Here is a 20,214-nt window from a genome sequence, read left to right as displayed (position 1 = left end):
CTTGAGAGGCTGTATCAATAGACCCCACGGTTATTCTATTCATTTTTGTGTGTTTTCTTACTCAATTATCTTTCAGTTGGCAAATAAATTATTGATACGCAAATCAGATTGAAAGCAACCTACTGTGAGTTACTAACTAAATTGCTAAATAAAATGAGAAATGTTACTCTTACTTTTTTTCTTAATGAATGGGTTGGATGCCGTCTTAGTTGAAGAGTAGGTGGAAAAACCATCTCTAATTAAAGAGGTAGCCTTTCTTCCTGTTGGCGTAATTTTTAAGGAATCCTGCTAGAAATTGTAAAAGAAATGTCTAAACAGAGGATCTTTGAGCTGGAGGGAAGCTTAGCAAGTTGGGCCACCATTCTCAGTTTATAGTTCAGAAAAAATGAATGCCAGAGAGGATAAGCGACTTCCCAGTCGCAGAACTGTAGTAACAGGGTATGTCTAACTCATTAGTTCAGTGTTCTCTCCATCGTACCTTGACGAATGCCTGCGAGAATACCATCAAGATTATAGGGCAGAGTATGAAGAACTCAAGGCTGCTCCCTCAGTGTAGACCCAGAATCTCCTGACTTCTTGACTTTAATCTTATTTTAAATCAACATCACTGTTCATCAGTCAGCAAATACTTGTTGACTATCTAGTATGAAAGAGATGTTATTATAAAACGAAAAAGATAAATAAGAGACTGGTTTTCTCTTCAACAAACTTGCAGGTTAACTTTTCAGATCACTCATTACAGGACTGGCAATTATGTTATATAAAATGTGTAGCTTGTCTGACATGATTATGGAGGTGTAGTCTGAACACAGACACACAATAACAACAACAAGAAAATAAAGCCATACAATATATTGTTTACTATTTATTTATTTATTTATTTATTTTTACTTTACTCAGTCGTTTTTGTTTGTTTGTTACCTTGTTTTCTCTGCATGGGAGGCAAGCAGTTTCATTCCTAGTCTGGAAATGTCTTTATGCCTGTGGACAGATAATATATTGAACCAAACAATTAGAAAAAGAATGCTGATGCCTTTTATTCAGTTTCTTCTCATTGAACCTAATTAGGGAAAGTGATCTGGTGAAAATTTTATTTAGATTGCTAAGTGGCATAAATATTTGCAAGAGGGCATTGGAGGAATGGTTTTTAAGAGCTTTAGTTTTCTGTTCATTTGTTTTGGTACCCCCTCTTTTGTAGCATCCCTCTTCAATATTTCTGGAAATTTCTGTACAGTTTTGAAAAACTTAACTTTAATTTGGAGTAGTTGTTTTGTTGACAAATGTATTAAAACGTATTGCCATTCTAAAGTAAAGACTGCCTTTATGAAGTAGTACTTTTTCTATAAGGCTTGATATATTTCTTTATGTTTCTTGTGTTAACCTGTTTCACTCAAATAAGAATATTTGGAACTTTGTGCACTGTTTTGAATTTAAGTCCAGGGTAGAAACTTAGCCATTTACTGATAAAGAAGTTTTCTTGACCAAATTTATGAGCTTGAATTTGTTAATGCTTTTGTTTTCTTCTGTAATTTTAAGCTTCGTTCACGCCACAGATACCTAAATAAGTTTGGTGTGACGCCAGAGCCGGCTTTGGGCATACAGGAGGATGTTGGATGCAGGGTCCCTACTGTGAAGAAGCTCCCCATAGAAGCTTTGCTAATATCTATCGGTCTAGTGGTCTAGTGAAGGTATGTATACGCAGGAACCCCAGCGCAAAGGTTAGGAGTAACAATGCAGACACCCCTTTAGAAAACCAGAACATCTGGTCTGGCCCTGTGGGTGGCATCCCTGTGAATGCTTACAAAATGCTTTGAGATCATTAGATGATGAAAGCCTTTACAGCATTCTGTGTGAGGGTAATCATCAAGGATTACACGCTACTGAGAGACCACAGATAAAACGTGGTGTCTCCCAGTGATGAGAGCGCTGGAGTGCTGTGGAGTGGGGGTGGGATCCACACACATACAAGCTGCACCCAGGACACTGAGAAAGACCAGCCAGTTACCAGGGAAATCTGGTTCTGTTTTGGGAGGAGTGGGTTGGGAGGATGGAAGAAATGGCTTGTTCCTCCTTTGTTACCTCTGCCTATTCTCCATCCCTCTCTACGGAAGGTGTGCTAATTCCTCCTTCAGAACCTTTTTGAGACTTAGATACAGCTGGGGTAGAGCCACTTGGGTTTGGGCTGGTGGGGTGTCTTGAAACTCAGAACTCATCCAGGATTGACATGACTCCATGGAGCAGCCACGGACTCATGAACTGGGTGAGGACTCACAGGATTTGAAAAATTAACACCTACGGGAGGAGGGAAGATAGGAAAATAAGGGGGGAAATGTGACAGATCCATTGAATTTCTTTATTGAGCTACTAACTGCTCCACAAGGTCTACTATGCAATTGGTGATGTTAGCTGACCAGAAATGCTCCTTCCTTTCCAAACTGGTTAACAGAAGACACCATTGGGCATTGTGTAGGGAAAGAAATAAGAAAAGAAAAGAAGGCAGGAAGGGAGAGAATGCGTGAATTATGTGGGATACCTAGGAGTGAGGTGTGTGTTTCTTTGTCTCCCTGTCTGTCTTTTGTTGAATCTTGTCCCTGAAGTCACACCTCCTGTCTAGTGGGAGTTGACAAAAGGGAATTCTATTTTAGACTCGAGCCTTCCCATCTGGTGTCTGGATTTCTTCTAAGTTGCCACTAGTGGGGTGATGAGTACGGGGCATTATTTCTTCATGTTCTTCTCTTGCACAGACCTTTATATTTATTTAAAAACTGCTATTTTTTATGAGACAAAGTGGTCAAATTTTGACCTTTCTAAATGACTCAACCTAATAATTCAATTCTCATGATTCTCAGTCTTCATCATTGCTCCTTAACTATTGCGTTTATAGTAATAGTTCCCACTTATTAGCAACCACTATATGTGATGTATGTCACATGTGACAACTCTACAAGAAAGTCATGGTGCCCATCTGGCCTGTGAGAGACTTGGCTCCCACAGGTGGCCCAAGATTACATGTCTAGTGATTGGCAGTGCTGGGATCAATCCAGGACCTTTTGGTTCAAGCCTAGAACCCTCTTTGTGATACAGAATCCCACATCTGTTGTTCCCTTAAGTTTTCTCCTGGATCCTTGTGCTTCATCTTTCTAGCACAAATAAATGAGTCTTTGGCTGGACAGATGAATGGATTCAGATGAGGATGTTTGAAATTATACATATTAGAGGCCCGGTGCATGGATTCTTGCACCAGTAGGGTCCCTCGGCCTGGCCTGTGCCCTCTCACAATCTGGGACCCCTCGGGGGATGTCGGACTGCCGGTTTCGGCCTGATCCCTGCAGGCCAGGCTGAGGGACCCCACTGGTGCACGAATCCATGCACTGGGCCTTTTGTATGCATATAAGATCTTTGGTTAATCTCTTCCCACCCCCCCTTCCCCCTTCCCTCTGAGATTCATCAGTCTGTTCCATGTTTCCATGTCTGTGCGTTGAGTGTCTGCCCCCTGGTGGTCAGTGCGTGTCATAGCTATTGGTCGAATGGTCACTTAGGCCTTAATTATACTCACTTCTGTCATAATCCACAGTGAATGCTTCTCATTTCAGCCAAATTATAATTTAAATTCTGGAGGAGAAAGGGGCTTCGATACTTGGGCCTTAAATCTGTTCCTGGGGCCAAAGCATTAGGAAATCTCCTTGTCATCCTGTCTCCACTTTGGCTGGTCTTCTCTCTAGGCTTTGAGAGAGACCTTAATCTTTTCCTTAAAAGACCCTGGAGACTTTGTTCTTCTTCATGCCTGCCTTCTCTCCACACCTCTTTCCCCTCCATTCTTTAAAAGTTAGTGAGTTTGACCCCTACTTGATATTTAAATATATACCTGAGAAAATAGTGTTTCCAATGCAGAACTCCTTCCCAGGGTTTCTTTGAGCATTTCTAAATTCTGAAAAACACACACACACACAAAAACAGTTAATCAGGTAAATAGGGAAAAGTGTTGTAATTCTCCCGTGAGAATTAAACAATCAACAGAGTCATTTGTAGAGCTGAGGAATCCACTGAGGTCAAGTTGAAAGCTAACCTATGGAGTTGAAGGATAAGACTGACATTTCCCAGATCCAGGACAGGATGGGAGCCCAGAGGAGAGAATCGGTCAGGATTACTGGTAGATGTTGATGTTGCTATGTTGTAGATTACGTGGCCCCGTCTGCTGCTCCTGGTGAGTCATCCATGCAAATAAAATAATATGTTTATATGTACAGCATAGAGTACACAAATCCTATGAGTAGTATTCCAAGAAATACGTTTCCGAAACAAAATAAGTCTTTAAAATGGCCTTTTCAACATGTGATTCTGGGTAGTGCTATTAACTTTGCTTGTACATCCAAATGCAGGTTATTGCAGGGGTCAACACACTTTTTCTCTAAAGGGTCAGAGAGTAAATATTTTAGGCTTTGCAAGCCATATGGATTTTGTCACAACTATCCGCTCTGCTGTTTCAGTGTGAAAGCAGCTATAGACTATACATAAAATACACAAGTGGGCTGTGTTCCCATAAAAGTTTTATTTACCAAACAGACTGAGGGCTGGATGGGGCCCGCTGTTGGACTACTACCCAGGGCTGTTCACTGGCATTTTCTGGCATTCGAATATTTGTTATAGGCTACAATTTTTTGTAAATTCTATTAAGTTTTTTCTTACTTATTTAACAATGATGTTTAGATATCCATCATAATGAGTAAGAAATATTGGGAAGTATTTTAAGAATAACTTATAATTGGAGGGATTCCAGAGAAATCCCTGGGAATTCTCACTTCTCATTCCCAAGTCCCAAAGGTTAATGCCTGTTGTATTTATATTTCTGATTTGGAAGCACCCAGAGAACAGGATCTGCGGTATCTCCCTGCTCCTCCGTACTTCCTGGTTCAGTCAGCAGTTATCTTTTCCCGACGTTAAGTGGCGCTCCCTGTTCTTTGTGCTGTGTGGTGTCCCCTGAGTTTATCAGTTGTCTGCGGCATATGACCTACTTTCTTTCCCACTGGGAGATTGGGCAGCTTGGAAACCAGCTGAATTCTCCAGAATTACTAATAGATCAAACCTGTTTCCCCCCCCAAATCCAAGTGCCTGGAGTAGATTATTCTTCAAGGTTACACAACATTTTATACTCATTTGTAGTATCGTGCAGGTGATTTGTGTTATTGTTTGGGATTTATGTTTTTCTGCCACGGTTTTAGCACTTCTCTTATTCTCTCAGGGGTAGAAAACAGGAACGGGAACTAAGAATGTCTGCTATGGCTTTGGATGGTTTTGCTCAGTGGATAGAGCGTCGGCCTGTGCACTGAAGGGTCCCGGGTTCAATTCCGGTCAAGGGCACATGCCTGGGTTGCAGGCTTGATCCCCAGAAGGGGCTGTGCAGGAGGCAGCTGATCAATGATTCTCTCTCATCATTGATGTTTCTATCTCTCTCTCCCTCTCCCTTCCTCTCTGAAATCAATAAAAAATGTATTTAAAAAAAAAGAATGTCTGCTATGAGCATTCAGTTCAGTTCTTGCAAACAGTCAAGGTGGAAGTTAACTTACTGGTAATTAATAACACAGATTTGAGAGTCAGCAAAACTTGGATTCTTGGATTTGCCACTTACTTAAAAAGTGTGATCTTGGACAGTTTTACCTAACCCATCTAACATTGCTTTCTTATCTTTTTATAAAAAAATGTTTTTATTGATTTTTAGAGAGAGAGGGAGGGAGAGAGTTAGAGAGATAGAAACACCATCCATAGGCTGCCTCCTGCACACCCTCTAATGGGGATCAAGCCCGCAACTAGGGCATGTGCCCTGACGGAATCGAACCAGCGACCTCTTGGTTCATGGGTCGGCGCTCAACCACTGAATCACAACGGCTGGGCTTATCTTTCAAATGGGAATATACTATCTTCCTCTCAATTTTTGTGTTGTTAGGATTAAATCGGATAAAACAAATGAGGTTAAGCACCGTTCTAAAACCGAAGGCTCACTAAATGATAGCTGGCATTATGAGTAACACTCGAAGATAGGAGGTATTTTGTGTGTCCCATGGGAAAGGAAACTGAAACACAGAGGTGAAATGATTTGTGGAAGCTCACATTTAGGAGGTTGGAAAACTGGGTGTGGCTGTTTCCTCAGTCCCTGCGCTTGCTAGCATGTGCTGCTGCCCATAGTAGTGTCAGTTAGTGGTAATCCTACAGCAAGATACACCAGGATTGATTTGGGTTGTGGGGTTTGAGTGGCTAGAAGAGAAAGTATGGTGTCAGGTGTACATTATGATTTGATACTTGTATATATTGTAAAATGATCACCACCATACGTCTAGTTAACATCTGTCACCATACGAGGGGTGATGTCTTGAAAGGCCAAGGATTTGCAGTATTTAAAGCCATGATTTCTAGAGGCCAAGGATACAGTTGTGGCTAAAAAGTTGAAAGAACTTGCCCTGGATTTTTTTTTTTTTTCTGTTGCTTAGCTGCTATGTTGACTGCCAAAAACTCGTTTGATTTTAAGTGCCTTTTATGCTTGCCTGTTAGTCAGCTCCCATCATTTGACAATGACTCAAGGTATGTTCTTTTAAATTGTATTATACAAAAAGGTAGTGCTGTGGTAAGCCTGCAATTGGAGTTGGATTTCTCCTTTTCCCCCTCCTCACACTCAGCCTCCACCATTTCCCAGGAATGTGCCTCTGACCTTTATGGGTCACATTTTCGCAGGGCACGAGGCATGATTAGCTGCCAATAATTAAACCTCCATAGCCAAACACATGAGTTGGCTAAGGTTTTGGAAAAAACTCAGCTCAGTAAAAGTTTTGTGACATGTTGCTGGAGTTTGCTATATAGATACTTATTTTATAGCACTGATTTTAATTGGTACATTGGTGTCTTTAAAAAAATTATTTTAAAAATCACACTTGGGGGTTTGAACATGACTGCTCTACACTACCTTTCAGGCTTTGCCAAGCTTGCTTACTGGCATCAAGGGTGTTTGTGGGGAGATTGGTTCTCACTAGGACGTTTGAAGAGTTAAGTGTCCAGAATTTCCTCTCAACTTGAGCTCCCACGTTACCAACCTGAGTTCTTCCTTGCAGGACACCATGGTTTTGACTTCCATTCATGGGGTGAAAGCTGATGAATTTTAAAACAGATATGAAATTATGTTTAATTTGGAGACATGATTTTTATTCGGTAGCTCTTGAACATCAACTATATGCTAGATGCTAGGTTATGTGGAGAAAGGATATAGCAGCAGCAGAAGAATATGTGACCCTCTTCTAGTATAAATTAGATAAATTGAGATAAACTCAGGTCAAGGCAGAGGATTAAATGCCAGGTTGAGCCATATACACTATAAGTACCAGCGGAATTAGAGTGGAAAGATCTGGAAAGTAGAAGAATCACTAGAGAAAGCTGAACAGAGGCAGGAGAACCTGGACATAGTTTTGAAGAATGAGAAGGTGGTAGGGCTAGGGAAGTAGACGCACCTTTGTAATTTTTTAAAAGTCCATATCTGGGTTTTAAAAACAGAATCAGAAAAATATGCACCAGCATTTTCTTATTTTCTTGCTTATCTCAACCTGCTCCTAAACAGTACGTACCTATAAATTAGACACGGAGGGTCCTGGGCAGGGCAGCTTAGCACTGGCCCTCTCCTAAAATGCAGTTGGTCTTTGGCAGCGGGAAAAGCAACTTCAGTGTGAATCTGCCAAATTTCCCTGGCCCAGCATCTTGGAAAATACCAGGATTTCAACAGTTTGTTCTGAAACTCAAGGTTTGTGAATGCTGCTTAGCTGATGAATTTGTTTTTAAGGATGTCCATTCTGTAAATGAATTTTTACTCTTTAACTTCACTAAATGATTGTTGAAAATGTCATATTTCTGGTTGACCTTTCTATAGAGGTGTGTGTGTGTGGGGGGGGGGGTATTTGTATGCCTTATTTTCATTGCACCTTACAATTTTAAAATCAAATTGATCATGAGCTTCAATTTGAACCGAAGCGAGAACAGGTTTGACATTATTTGTAAAAGCATTTCCTTGAATTTCAAGGTTGATGTAATTTTCCTTCCAAATAATTATTGAGGAATGCTGCGTTTTGGGCTTGTTTTCTGCTTAGATGTATTTACGTGAAATTTTTCTTGGCAACATGTTCCTTGAGGTTAAAAAAAACAACACTATTTTCCGAAAGGAGTAAGTTTTTTCAGTGTTTTGTGTCACTTAACTATTCGAATGGGAAAGTTTGGTTCTAATAAAAATTTCCTCTTCCTTTGGCCAATGTTGATGTTTTGAAAGTCTTCCTAAAGGAAAAGGGAGCCTGGGAGGCTTTTTGTTTTTTGTTAGTTATCTAGAGCCCCCTTCCCTTCCGCTGTGTGCTCCTTTTCCATCATTGTTTTATGAGCCTTTGAACTAGATCTATCAGCAGCTGAGAATGGTGCTTGAAAATGGACCAAAACCAGATTGTTTGTGGGTGGACAACAAGAAACTAGTTGCTCGGGTACATGGGGTGCCTCTCAAGTGACCGGGCGTCCAGAGGAGACTTTCACTCCATTCTCTGCACCGCTTGAGCTTTCTATTTTCAAACCAACTACATATAACAATTAATATATGCAAAGCCCTTGGTTTTATTTGTTTGTTTGTTTTGAAATGATATATGGGATTTAAAAGAACATGATCTTGAAATTTACCAACTGCAGGCCTTCCTTGGTTTTGTGTCATGTGGAAAATTATTTGAGAGCAGTATGGATCTATGACAGTGATGGCGAACCTTTTGAGCTCGGCGTGTCAGCATTTTGAAAAACCCTAACTTAACTCTGGTGCCGTGTCACATATAGAAATTTTTTTAATATTTGCAACCATAGTAAAACAAAGACTTATATTTTTGATATTTATTTTATATATTTAAATGCCATTTAACAAAGAAAAATCAACCAAAAAAATGAGTTCGCGTGTCACCTCTGACACGCGTGTCATAGGTTCGCCATCACTGATCTATGACCTCAACATACTGCATGCCAGTGTTTTTCAACCCTTCCCATACTTGCTTTAACTGTAAATAAGCTTTAGTTTTGTGGTCCCAATTGAAAGGCTTGTCAAGTATGCACTTCCTTTAGCTAGTACATTCCCAACTGCAGCATTTTCTTTTGCTTAGACGGTTTTTCTTTCTTCTTCCCCTCTGCAGCGCCGAGTCACTTGTGAGCATCGCCTTGGAGCTCCTGGGGATTTCTCATTATTCCAGGAGATTCCAGGCGCACGCCTCCCTCCCCACGTCCCTGGTGAACTAATGAGCGAAGCTCTGCACAAGAGCACAGCGCTTGAAGGACGGCAGGAAGATATGACCTGGAACCAGCTCTAAGGTAGCTGCGTCAGCTTCCCCAGGAGCTCTCAGAGCAGCATTGCTGGAACCAGCAGTAGAGCCATTTCAACAAATCACCTCTTTTAATGCTCTTTGGCAGAGATCAAATCTACACGGTAATTTCTTAGCCACAATGATCATTTCTTCGGTTTATATGAATGTAATATAAGAAAGTTTAGAATCAACCTTAATTCTTGAATTGCCTTGAAGGTAGGCTTTTTTTTTTTTTTTAATGGAGCTGCACAGTTATTCTTCAACTTTGGCCAAGTTGTTCAACTACTACCATTTCCCTACATGTAAAATGCTTCTGCCATTCTTTTCACCTTATAGGTCACTCTTCTTCCCTCCCCTGCCCTTTTAAATAAACTTTATGTTTTACAGTAATTTTAGGTTTATAGCAAAATTGAGCAAAGCGTATAGAGAGTTCTCATATACCCTGTCCCTATACATGCACAACCTCTCCCACTATTAATGACCACATCAGAATGGTGCATTAATTACAACAAATGAACCTACATTGACACATCATCACCCAAAGCCATAGTTTATATTAGGGTTTGCTCTTGGTGGTGTGCATTCGATGGGTTTGGGCAAGTGTATAATGACATGTATCCACCATTATTGTATCATACAGAATAGTTTCACTGCCTTGAAAATCCTCTGTGCTCCACCTTTTTCTCAGTCCGCACCCAGCCCCTGGCAACCACTGATCTTTGTATTATCTCCATATTTTTACCTTTTCCTGAACTACATTTTAATATTATGCTCCCTGTGGAGTCTTTTGAAATCTATGGACAGAAGTCTTGCCGTCAGGATGAAATGCCATTTAGGTTGTGTTAAGCTATGGAGGTAATAATACAAATACATGCTTTAGACTAGAGTCTAAAATGTTTCTGAGGGGAGGCCTTAAGTGCTAAACGTGTGTGTCTCTCTGAGTTAAATGTTGGGATTGCTCAGATAAGATTTGAAACTTGTGTAGACAGAAGCAAGGAACTCAGGTTTGCTCTATGCAGCCTCCTTAGTTTGTCATTTTTTGGGGAAGGACTGTAGTAGCTGTCAAGTGCTTTCTTTTTAAGGGAAGTCTAATTCATTGTTTTAAAAAACCTTGTTCTTTATATAAAAGTTTATTTTTGATTATTTAATTTCAAATATCACAAAACAGTGTAAAGTAAGGCATATACTATATATAAGTGCCTGTACTTACATATATATAATTTTCTCCATTCCTTCTCTCTTTTACCTGTAGCTAATAATTTTGAAGACACATTTTTTCACATACAGATCTTTTCCTCTACAAACAAACTAGGCATATTAATTATGTTTAAAAATCGATGGTGACTGTACATTTTATTTTATGACTTGGTTTTTCCTTCTCTTTCATATGTTGTGGGTATTTTCCCTTTTAAGGAGAATTTTTCCTTTTCAGTAGAGTCTCAGTCTAAGTAATGACTGCTTAATGCTCTTTATATGGCTGTAACATAATAATAACCAGTCCTCAAGTGAGACGTTAGCCTGTAATTTAAAGGGGGATATGGGTTGGGGGAGACCTCACGTTAAGGAAAAAACAAAAGTCATGACTGTTGACATTGGCCTTTTAGTCATTAAGGATGTGAGCTTTTATTTTCTAAGGCAGATGTTACACAGCTTTGGGGCTGTTGCTGAGGTGTCACTTATGTCAAATTTTCATCTCGGGAGTTTGGAAGGAAGTTTTTTGGCACTGGGCTGCATTAATATATTACCATAGTTGTTAGTTTTGGCTACCATCCTTGGAGCGTTTTGAGATATTTTCATGCCCATTTAAGGTGGCATGAGGTTGAATTAGTTTTAAGAGGAAGTAATGAATAATAGGGATAGAATTAAGAAACTGACTTATATTTTGCATATATGCTTATTTGCGGGAGGAGGAGGAGATGGTGGTGGTAGTTAATTGCAATTAACCCTTTGATTCTTAATTATGAAACAGGGTTAAAATTGTCCAGCTTAGAGTTTCATGGGGTAATTGATGGTTGGACTCACCAGAGAAGTTTTCAGATATCTGGGGCTGGAAATGAATATTTGTGTTGTTGTTATTTTATAAAATATTTATTTTTAGGAAAGTAATATAATCAATATTTATAAGATTAGAAAGGGAGCCCTAACCAGTTTGGCTTAGTGGATAGAGTGTTGGCCTGCGGACTGAAAGGTCCCAGGTTCGATTCCGGTCAAGGGCATGTACCTTGGTTGCGGGTACATCCCCAGTAGGAGGTGTGCAGGAAGCAGCTGATCAATGTTTCTCTCTCATTGATGTTTCTAACTCTCTATCCCTCTCCCTCTCCCTTCCTCTCTGTAAAAAATCAATAAAAACTATATTTTAAAAAAAAGATTAGAAAGGAACAGGAGTGAAATATAAGTCTCCCAAGTGCCCAGTTCCCCTTCCTAGAGGCAACCAATGTTACCAGTTTCTTGTGTATTCTTTCAGAGATTTCAGGTCATACATCATATACCAGCATGTAACCTATAGATTATTGCAGTTCTTCTAAATGCAAATAGTAATGATATACACTGTTTTGTACCCTTTTTTTCATTGAAATACTATTTCTTGGAAGTTATTCCTCGCTAATACTGCATTCTTTTTATATGGATGTCTAGTATTCCACTGTGTGGATGCACTGTGATTTATTTATGTTAATCCTCATCTAAGGATATTTTTCCATTGAGTTTTACAGAGAGTGAAAGTGAGCTGCAAATAGTAATGATATACACTGTTTTGTACCCTTTTTTTCATTGAAATACTATTTCTTGGAAGTTATTCCTCGCTAATACTGCATTCTTTTTATATGGATGTCTAGTATTCCACTGTGTGGATGCACTGTGATTTATTTATGTTAATCCTCATCTAAGGATATTTTTCCATTGAGTTTTACAGAGAGTGGAAGAGAGCGGGAGAGACACGGAGAGAGAGAAACATCAATGTGAGAGAGACACATGGATTGGTTACCTCCCACATGCACCCTGACCCGAGCCAGTGATAGAGCTTGCAACCGAGTTACGCGCCCTTGACCAGAATCGAACCCGGGACCCTTTAGTCTGAGGGCTGATGCTCTATCCACTGAGGCAAACTGGCTAGAGCTGCACTGTGATTTACTTAACCAGTACTATATTGATGGCCATTTAGGTCATTTTCAGTTTTATTTTCATTAACAAGCCTGTAGGGAATAACCTTGTACATATATCATTTCAAACACGTTCATGGGCATATCTGTAGGATCCATTTCTAGTGGTGGAATTGATAGGTCAAAGGGTACGGACATTTTAATTTTGGTAGAAATTTATTGCCAAGATGCTCTAGCCATAGAGCTTGCAAAGTTTCAGATTTCACCAGCAGTGGATGAGAACACTGCCTCCTCACACCCGTGCCGGTCACAGTACAGTTGTCAAACTGATAGGTTTTTGTTTTTTTCTTTGCCAAATGGAGAGGTGAAAAATGACAGTTTAAGGTAGCTTCGATTTGCATTTTTCTTATTTTGGTTGACATAGAATATCTTTTCATAAGTTGAATGTGATTTTTATTTCCTGTTCTGTTCCCTTTATGCTTGTGTCCTTTGTCTATTTTTCTATTGGGTTTTTAATCTTTTTATTTTCCATTCATGGGGGCTCCTGTGTATTAACAAAATTAGTGCCAGGCCTTTTGTTCTCCTTGTGATATATGACATTTATGTGGCATTTTGTATAAACATTATTTTGCTGTGCAGATTATTTAAAATTTTGTATCCTTAAGTTTACCAATTTATTAATTTAACAAGTATTTATTGGATACCTCTCATGGCACTTGTTCTAGGCAGCAGGCTATACAGTAGTAAAGAAAACAGATCCCAATTCTTGCTCCTTAGAGCTAAGTGGAAGAGATAGTCAATAAAAGATGTTCAACAAGGATTATAGAGATAAACATATAATCAAACTTGTTGTGGCTTCAGGATTTTGAATCACAGTTAAAAGACCTTTTCCATTCCTACAGTTAAAAACCTACCTCATGGTTCCTTATAGTGTCATGTGTTTTTGGTATGTGTTTATTTTTTAGTTTTAATTCTTTGATCCGTCTGGAATGTTAAGTATGAATGCAACTTAATTTTTCTCCAGGTGCTCTAATAATTAAGGGAAGGCTGAGCTGCTGTAACCAAGGGACTAAAATATGCTATGGTTCAAAGAACATGGATGTTGAGTTTTTCCTCACTTAACAGTCCCAGTGGGAGCAGAGCAGGTCAGCAAAATAGCCCATATTCCCAGGTCCCTTTAATTGTCACTGTAGTTATCTGCATGGTCATAGCTGGCTTACTACCATATCTGGGTTCCCTCATTGCGAAGGACAGAGGAGAAAGTCCGGGTCAAGTGATCAGAAGTTGCGCACATCACTTCTATCGCTGTTGGTGAGAACTTGTCATGTGGGCACTTCTGGCTGCCAGGGAGGGTGGGGCATGCAGGCTCTGCTGGTCAACGTGGGCCCAAGAAAAAAAACAAAGAGGGAATTTTAGTAGAAAATTAGCAGTCTGATTTTACTGAATAGTCCCAACTTTTCTCCTTTGGTTTCTTTTTGAATTATAAATTCCCAAACACATTTTGGTCTATTTCTGGGAATCTCCATTTACTTTCATTGATCTCTATGCCTATGTGTATACCAGGATCACACTTTTTTTTTAAATTATTGGAGCTTAATATGATTTTTTTTTATTTTTGATGGGGTAGTTCCATTTTATAGAATTTTAATATTTATTTGTGTATGTGTGTTTAAAAAAATCATATTCATTTAAATAAACATATCTAGTCATCACTTCCTCCTCCTTAAAACCTGTTAATATTATTATTGGGATTGGGTAAAATGTGTAGATGTACTTTGTGAGAAAGGGCTCACATCTTTATGATGTTTATTTTTCTTATTTGATGATAATGGTGCACAGTGTTTGGGAAAAATTATCTGGACTTTCCAGTCTTTCTATATCTTTGAGCCAGGAAACTTATATAATTGAAGTTGGCGAGAGGGAGGACCATTGTATCATATGATGTTGTGTGAAGTTTATTTTGACTTCTGATTATGACTGATGCCTATTTCTTTCTTAAAATTTAATAAACTTGGAACTTGAAAAAACAGCTTTTCTGTTTGAAAGTAAAAAAATTGATATTTCAGGAGTTTATTACATAAACTTCTTTGTAACACAGATCTGTCAAATTTTTGCATTTGTTTATGATAGGGAATACTGTTATTTCCTCATTGTGTGTGTGTGTATGTGTGTTAATCTGAACCTTTTTAAGGCAACAGCTTTGTTCTCCTTTTCTATTTTTTCTTATAAAATAAAACACACATACAGATATCCACACAAAGCATACACAGCTTAGTGAAATTGTAAAGGGGTGAATATTTTTGTGACCACCAGGCAGGTCAAGAGACGGAATGCTAGCAGCCTCCTTAGTCCATTGGCATATTCCATGCCACTCACAGCCCCTCTCCCCCTGATTAGTAACCACTTTCCTGATTTCCATAGTAACTGCCTCCTGGCCTTTCTTTATGGTTTTATTACCCACGTGCACATATCTAGCTACTGTAGTTTAGTCTTGCCCATCTTTTTATGTCTTTAAATCTCTTAAACCTCAGGTTCCTCTTCCACTCCCTTCCTTTCCTTACAGTTTGTTGAAGAACCTAATTATTTGATCTCTGTGTTCCCACTGGCTGGATTCAGTGATTGCAACCTCATAGTCCAATACATTTTTAAAATTTTTATTTTATTGATTTCAGAGAGGAAGGGAGAGGTAGATAGAGATAGAAACAACAATGATGAAAGAATCATTGACCAGCTGCCTCCTGCACACCCCACACTGGGGATCAAGTTCATAACCCAGCATGTGCCCTGAGAATCAAACTGTGACCTCCTGGTTCATAGGTCAACCACCGAGCCACACCAGCTGGGCCAATACCTTTTCTTTTAGTAGGAAATAGTATTTTTACATTACAGTTTGGGTTGGGTGTGTTTGCTGCTGCGTAGATCATTGTTTCTAGGCCCTGTTAATGAGAGAGGTTTTAAACACTTCCAATTCCAATTCAGTTTATAAGGCTCTCACTTACCCTTTTCTGTATTACATCTGTATCTCCTTAATTCACACAGAGTTCTGCTTCTCCGGAACAGCAGGGGATGATAGACTTCGAGTATGTCTTAGTTACTCATTTGCTTTCTTCCATGGGATACACACAGTATTCTCAACACTGCCACAGAGCTACCACACAATGCTAGTTATGATACCTGAAAAGCGATAAGAACAGTTTCGCTCTGGTAGGCTATCCCATTCTCCCCACATTTAATTAATTATTTATTTATTTATTTATTTATTTATTTATTTTGGGGGGGTGTATATGATTGTTGGGCAAATTGGGCAAATTAAAATGCTGATCAGCTTTTAGATGATATTTGGGAGAGGAATGCTTTTAATTTTGTTAGGTGACATGTTGACTTTATATTTATGTTTAGAAAAAAATCCTTATTTGTTAGAGACTTTGTGGGTGAGATGACGTGACATTTGGGATTCTTGTTAAAATACCCCAGGAGAAAATGGGCAGAATAGAGGAAATAAGATTACTCATTTTTGAAACTGGGTGGTAGGATGTTGTTTATTTTTGAAACTGGGAGGTCAAAAATAGGGTTTATTATACTTTTCTCTCTGTTTCTATGTAATGAAATATCTGGAATAAAAAATTTTAAAAATCAATTTTATAAACAGTAGGGAAAGATGGCAATAAGGAAGGAAAATTACCCTGAATGGGTGATTCCATTCTGAACCTGCTTGTTTGGTCTTACCTTGGTGACCCTGAAGCTAAAAACCAGGTGACATCTTGAGTGAGAATAAGGTTTAAGGGGTGATTGGCCGAAGAGGAAACTGCCATCCAAGGACACTGAGAAGATCCAAACCCTAAAAGTAGACACCAGAGCGAGAGTGGGGCCTCTGAATCCCAGCCAGGGAAGAACCCGGGGGACGAAGAGGGTTATCGGCACTGCCATCCTGCAGAGCGGACGCGTGAGACCACCCTCGGCATTCCCAGCATCGCCTGATTTACTGAGGGCTGTCATACTGGGCATTTCTAGGCCTCATCTCCGGTCAATCGCATCAAAATCTCTGGGCATGAGGCTTGGGAATCAGTTCTGAGGAAGCTCCCGTGTAAATGTGAAGGATAAGGTAACGTCTACAGTGAATCAGAACCTTAGCAAGAGGTGTTTCAGTGATGGAGAGGAGGAGTAGTGTAGTGGAAGGGAGCTGTGTAGATTGCTCTTTCTAGAAAGTTTTCTGTGAAAGGATGATGAGGGAGAGATAGATGGGAGGACTTGGGGCTGAGGAGGTGGTGGTTGTTGAAATAGTTGTTGCTCATAATAATATAAGATTTGCCTGTAAATGTGGAGAATGTGAATGGTCTCCATGTAGGAAGACTGAGTAGTCAGGCTAAGCATGAGCTTAAGTCCACCTCCTCCCAACCCCTACCAGAGAGATTATTTTGGGGGAAGAACTTGATGGTTCAGGGAGCTTGGAAACTGTCATCATGAATTAGATGTTCTTTTTATTTGTTATTATTTTGAATTCCATATTAAAAGAAGAGAGGCACCAAGTCTTTTCAATGCCTCTGCTTCTCCTGTGCTGACAGGGCCTCTGAGTTCCCTGCAGAGAAGGCAGGTGGGGTCTGGAGTGCTGACCTGGCCACTCTCCTTCATCAGTGCTCCCCTGCTCCTCCTCACATTCTCTGTCTTCTCTTTGCGTTTCCTCTTCTTTACTTAAACTGTTACTCTCACAACTCTGAAAGGGTTGCCTGGTACGGGGTGGTGTGTTTCAGTTATTAGCTTTGGGACTATTGGAGGGATTCTCATGTTTTCATGATTTCATTAATCCCCGAGTTGGAAGGTGGTGGAGAGAGGACTGAGGTCAGAATACTGCTCCTTCTGTTGTCCTCTGCCTTGGGGTCTTTGTTTAGTTTTAGTTTTTTAATTAATCCTCACCTGAGGATATTTTTTTAGGGAGGAAGGGAAGAGGAGAGAGGAAGAGAGAGAGAGAGAGAGAGAGAGAGAGAGAGAGAGGAGAGAGGGAGGCAGACATCAATGTGAGAATGTGAGAGAGACACATCGATTGGTTGCCTCCTGCATGCACACCGACTGGGGTTGAACCTGCAACTGAGGTATATGCCCTTGATGGGGAATTGAACCCACGACCCTTCAGTTCATGGGCCTGTGCTCTTAACTACTGAGCCAAACCAGCCAAGGCTACTTGTGTTTTTAATAACAGATCGAATTCATCAGTTCTACCCTCTAAGATGTCTGCCTCTTGGGAGCATTATCTATTTCCTAAATTTTGTTTCTTTCTCCCCACTTAGTAGAGCACATTTCTTTTCACTTTTACCTTGTCATTGTTATTTAGTGTTTGGGTTGGGGTGGGTGGTTTTAGGTCACGTCAGTTTCCTGGTCTCTTTCTACCCCTATGCGGAACCGCTCCCTGCCTCATCTCCCCATCTCCTCCTTGTTGTCTATGGTGGTCACTTCGATGCTAGCTTGTTCAACTCTGCACTGGCCCTGTGGACATGGCTCATGTTCTTTCTCACGATTGTATTTATACTTTCGATGGATATATTTAAATGAACAGCTGTGCATTTGTTGAGTCATACCACAATTATCTGATTCTGCTTTAGCTGCTCGACTGGCAAAAACATATTTTAAGCTAAGTTGTGAGAGAATTCCATTAATCACATTCTAGATGGGGGAGGGGAGAGGAGAAAGACCATGGTGAGAAGTCGGTTTAAGAGTTCCTTCTTTAAAAGGAACTCTTACCGTTTGCTACAGATGGACGGACCTGGAGAGCATTATGCTAAGCGAAATAAGCCAGTCAGAGAAAGATAAGTATCACATGATCTCACTCATATGTGGAATCTAATGAACAAAATAAACTGATGAACAAAATAGATCCAGAGACATAGAACCATGAACAGACTGTGGAATCTCAGGGGGAAGGTGGAGCAGGGAGGGGGGAGAGGGGAAGAGATGGTCAGTGGGGAAAAAAACAAAATAAAGCAGACATCTGTAATACTTTCGACAATAAAGATAAATTTAAAAAAAGAAAAGTCTTTTTAAAGACTAAAGTTAATTCATTTTTCTGTGATGTTAGAGTAGATTGATTTGGATGCTATTTAAGATGTCACGTGGAGCCCTAGCTGATTTGACTCAGTGGATAGAGTGTTGGCCTGTGGACTGAAGGGTCCTGGGTTCGATTCCGGACAAGGGCACATGCCTGGGTTTCGGGCTCGATCCCCAGTGTGGGGCATGCAGGCGGCAGCCAATCAATGATTCTCTCTCATCATTAATGTTTCTCTCTCTTCTCTCTCTCTCCCTCTCTGAAATCAATAAAATATATTTTAAAAAATTTTTAAAAAGGTGTTACCTGGAGAAGCTTTATAAAGGTGTAAATAACCATACAGATTTAATGGTAGCTTGGTAGGCATAAATCCCTGGCATCGTTGCTAGCGCTGCTCTATTTAAATAGATAAAGCGTCTGTAAAAGAGTTCCTTTCTGTAAAGTCTAGTGTTCTTGACTCAGCATTCTTTGAATTCATCGGCTAAGTATTTTGTTTGAAGTCTCCTGAATACATAACATGTGATACAGAGATGTTACAACTTTCTTTTTCTTCAAATGTATTAATTGCTAGTGGTAGCCTCTGATTGAGTCTTTGGCTCCCATCAGCCAGGCTATTTTTCTCTTGACACTTCCTCGGGGTTCTTTCTGAGGGTTATTAATAGGCATGGAAGTATGGCTTTCCAAATAACGTCAATAACTGTTAGAAGACAGGGGGTGGGGGAGATAATGTGTCAATTTCTGACTTGTAGGAGATATATTTTCAAGCTACAGAAGCTGTCTCAGAGGTCACTGGGGATGGCTCTGGGCGGATCAGCTGGTGTCTGCAACTAGAGATCCAAGGAGTCCTTTCCAAATGGGATATTGTCCACCAGGGAGTTGTCTGCTCTACCCGGAGTCTGCCAGCCGTCTTTTTGTTTGGCTGCTTCTCTTGGATGACACCCTTGAAAACCGAAATCCAAGTTACAGATGATATCTTTTAATTTATCTCAAATATCTGGTTCCAGGTAATTTCCTTGCCAGGCTGTACAAAATTCCATAAACCTCACCTTCCTCTTTCTACCCAAACCAAAGTGTAGCATAGACTAAGAAGTTCAGACACATTCGTTTTAATTTACATCAAGTGCCTAGTATGTGCCAGGCCTGGGAGTGGAGCCATGAGCAAGGCTGAGCTCTTACTTCCATGCTGCTTATATGTTGGTGCATGGAGGAAGGTGGTGGGGAAACACCATCAAAATCAACTAACAGACAACCCATTTCACACCGAGGTAAGTGCTGTGAAGAATGCAGGGGCGAGGCTGGGGAGGTGGAGTGTGGATGGGAAGGAAGGCCCTGGCGAGGCTGGTGCAGAAAGGGTGCTTTTCTCACCTCCACAGAAATATGCTCTAGTGTCTCCCATTTAAAAAAATAAAAAATAAAAGAGAGAGTGGATTTGGGGGGAAGAGAGCGAGAGAAAAGGAGAGAAAAGAAATATACCTCCCTGGTGCTAATGTCCCTTTCACATTTATCACCCTTCAAATTACGTTAGGTTAATCCTAGTAGCCTTAGAAGTGGGACAGTTGTGTCAGATGGTAGGTGCCTGAAACACCATTTGTCTGGTAACGGGAGGACTAGAAAAGTCTGCACTATTTGATAAAAGGGGAAAGTTGAGGCATAGTTAGAAAGGAGCTAGTGGGCTGAGACCGATTCTGAGGACTTTGGGAGGAAGTGGGATTTTAAATGGACGTACAGTTAC

General features: G+C 40.1%; 1 protein-coding gene across 1 annotated transcript in view; it reads left to right on the top strand.

Moving 5' to 3' along the window:
- Positions 1–1,544: 1,544 nt before the first annotated feature.
- The window catches only part of ACVR1 (activin A receptor, type I), an 81,513-nt gene continuing 62,843 nt past the window's right edge, over positions 1,545–20,214 (top strand). The window contains exons 1-2 of the mRNA XM_014534160.1: positions 1,545–1,688; positions 9,183–9,472. The gene's annotated coding sequence lies outside the window, so the exon portion shown is untranslated. The remainder of the gene's footprint in view (positions 1,689–9,182; positions 9,473–20,214) is intronic.

The sequence above is a fragment of the Myotis brandtii genome, unplaced genomic scaffold (genome assembly GCF_000412655.1).
Source record: "Myotis brandtii unplaced genomic scaffold, ASM41265v1 scaffold125, whole genome shotgun sequence".
NCBI classification, from domain to species: Eukaryota; Metazoa; Chordata; class Mammalia; order Chiroptera; family Vespertilionidae; genus Myotis; species Myotis brandtii.
This window is presented reverse-complemented; position numbering and strand designations above follow the sequence as displayed.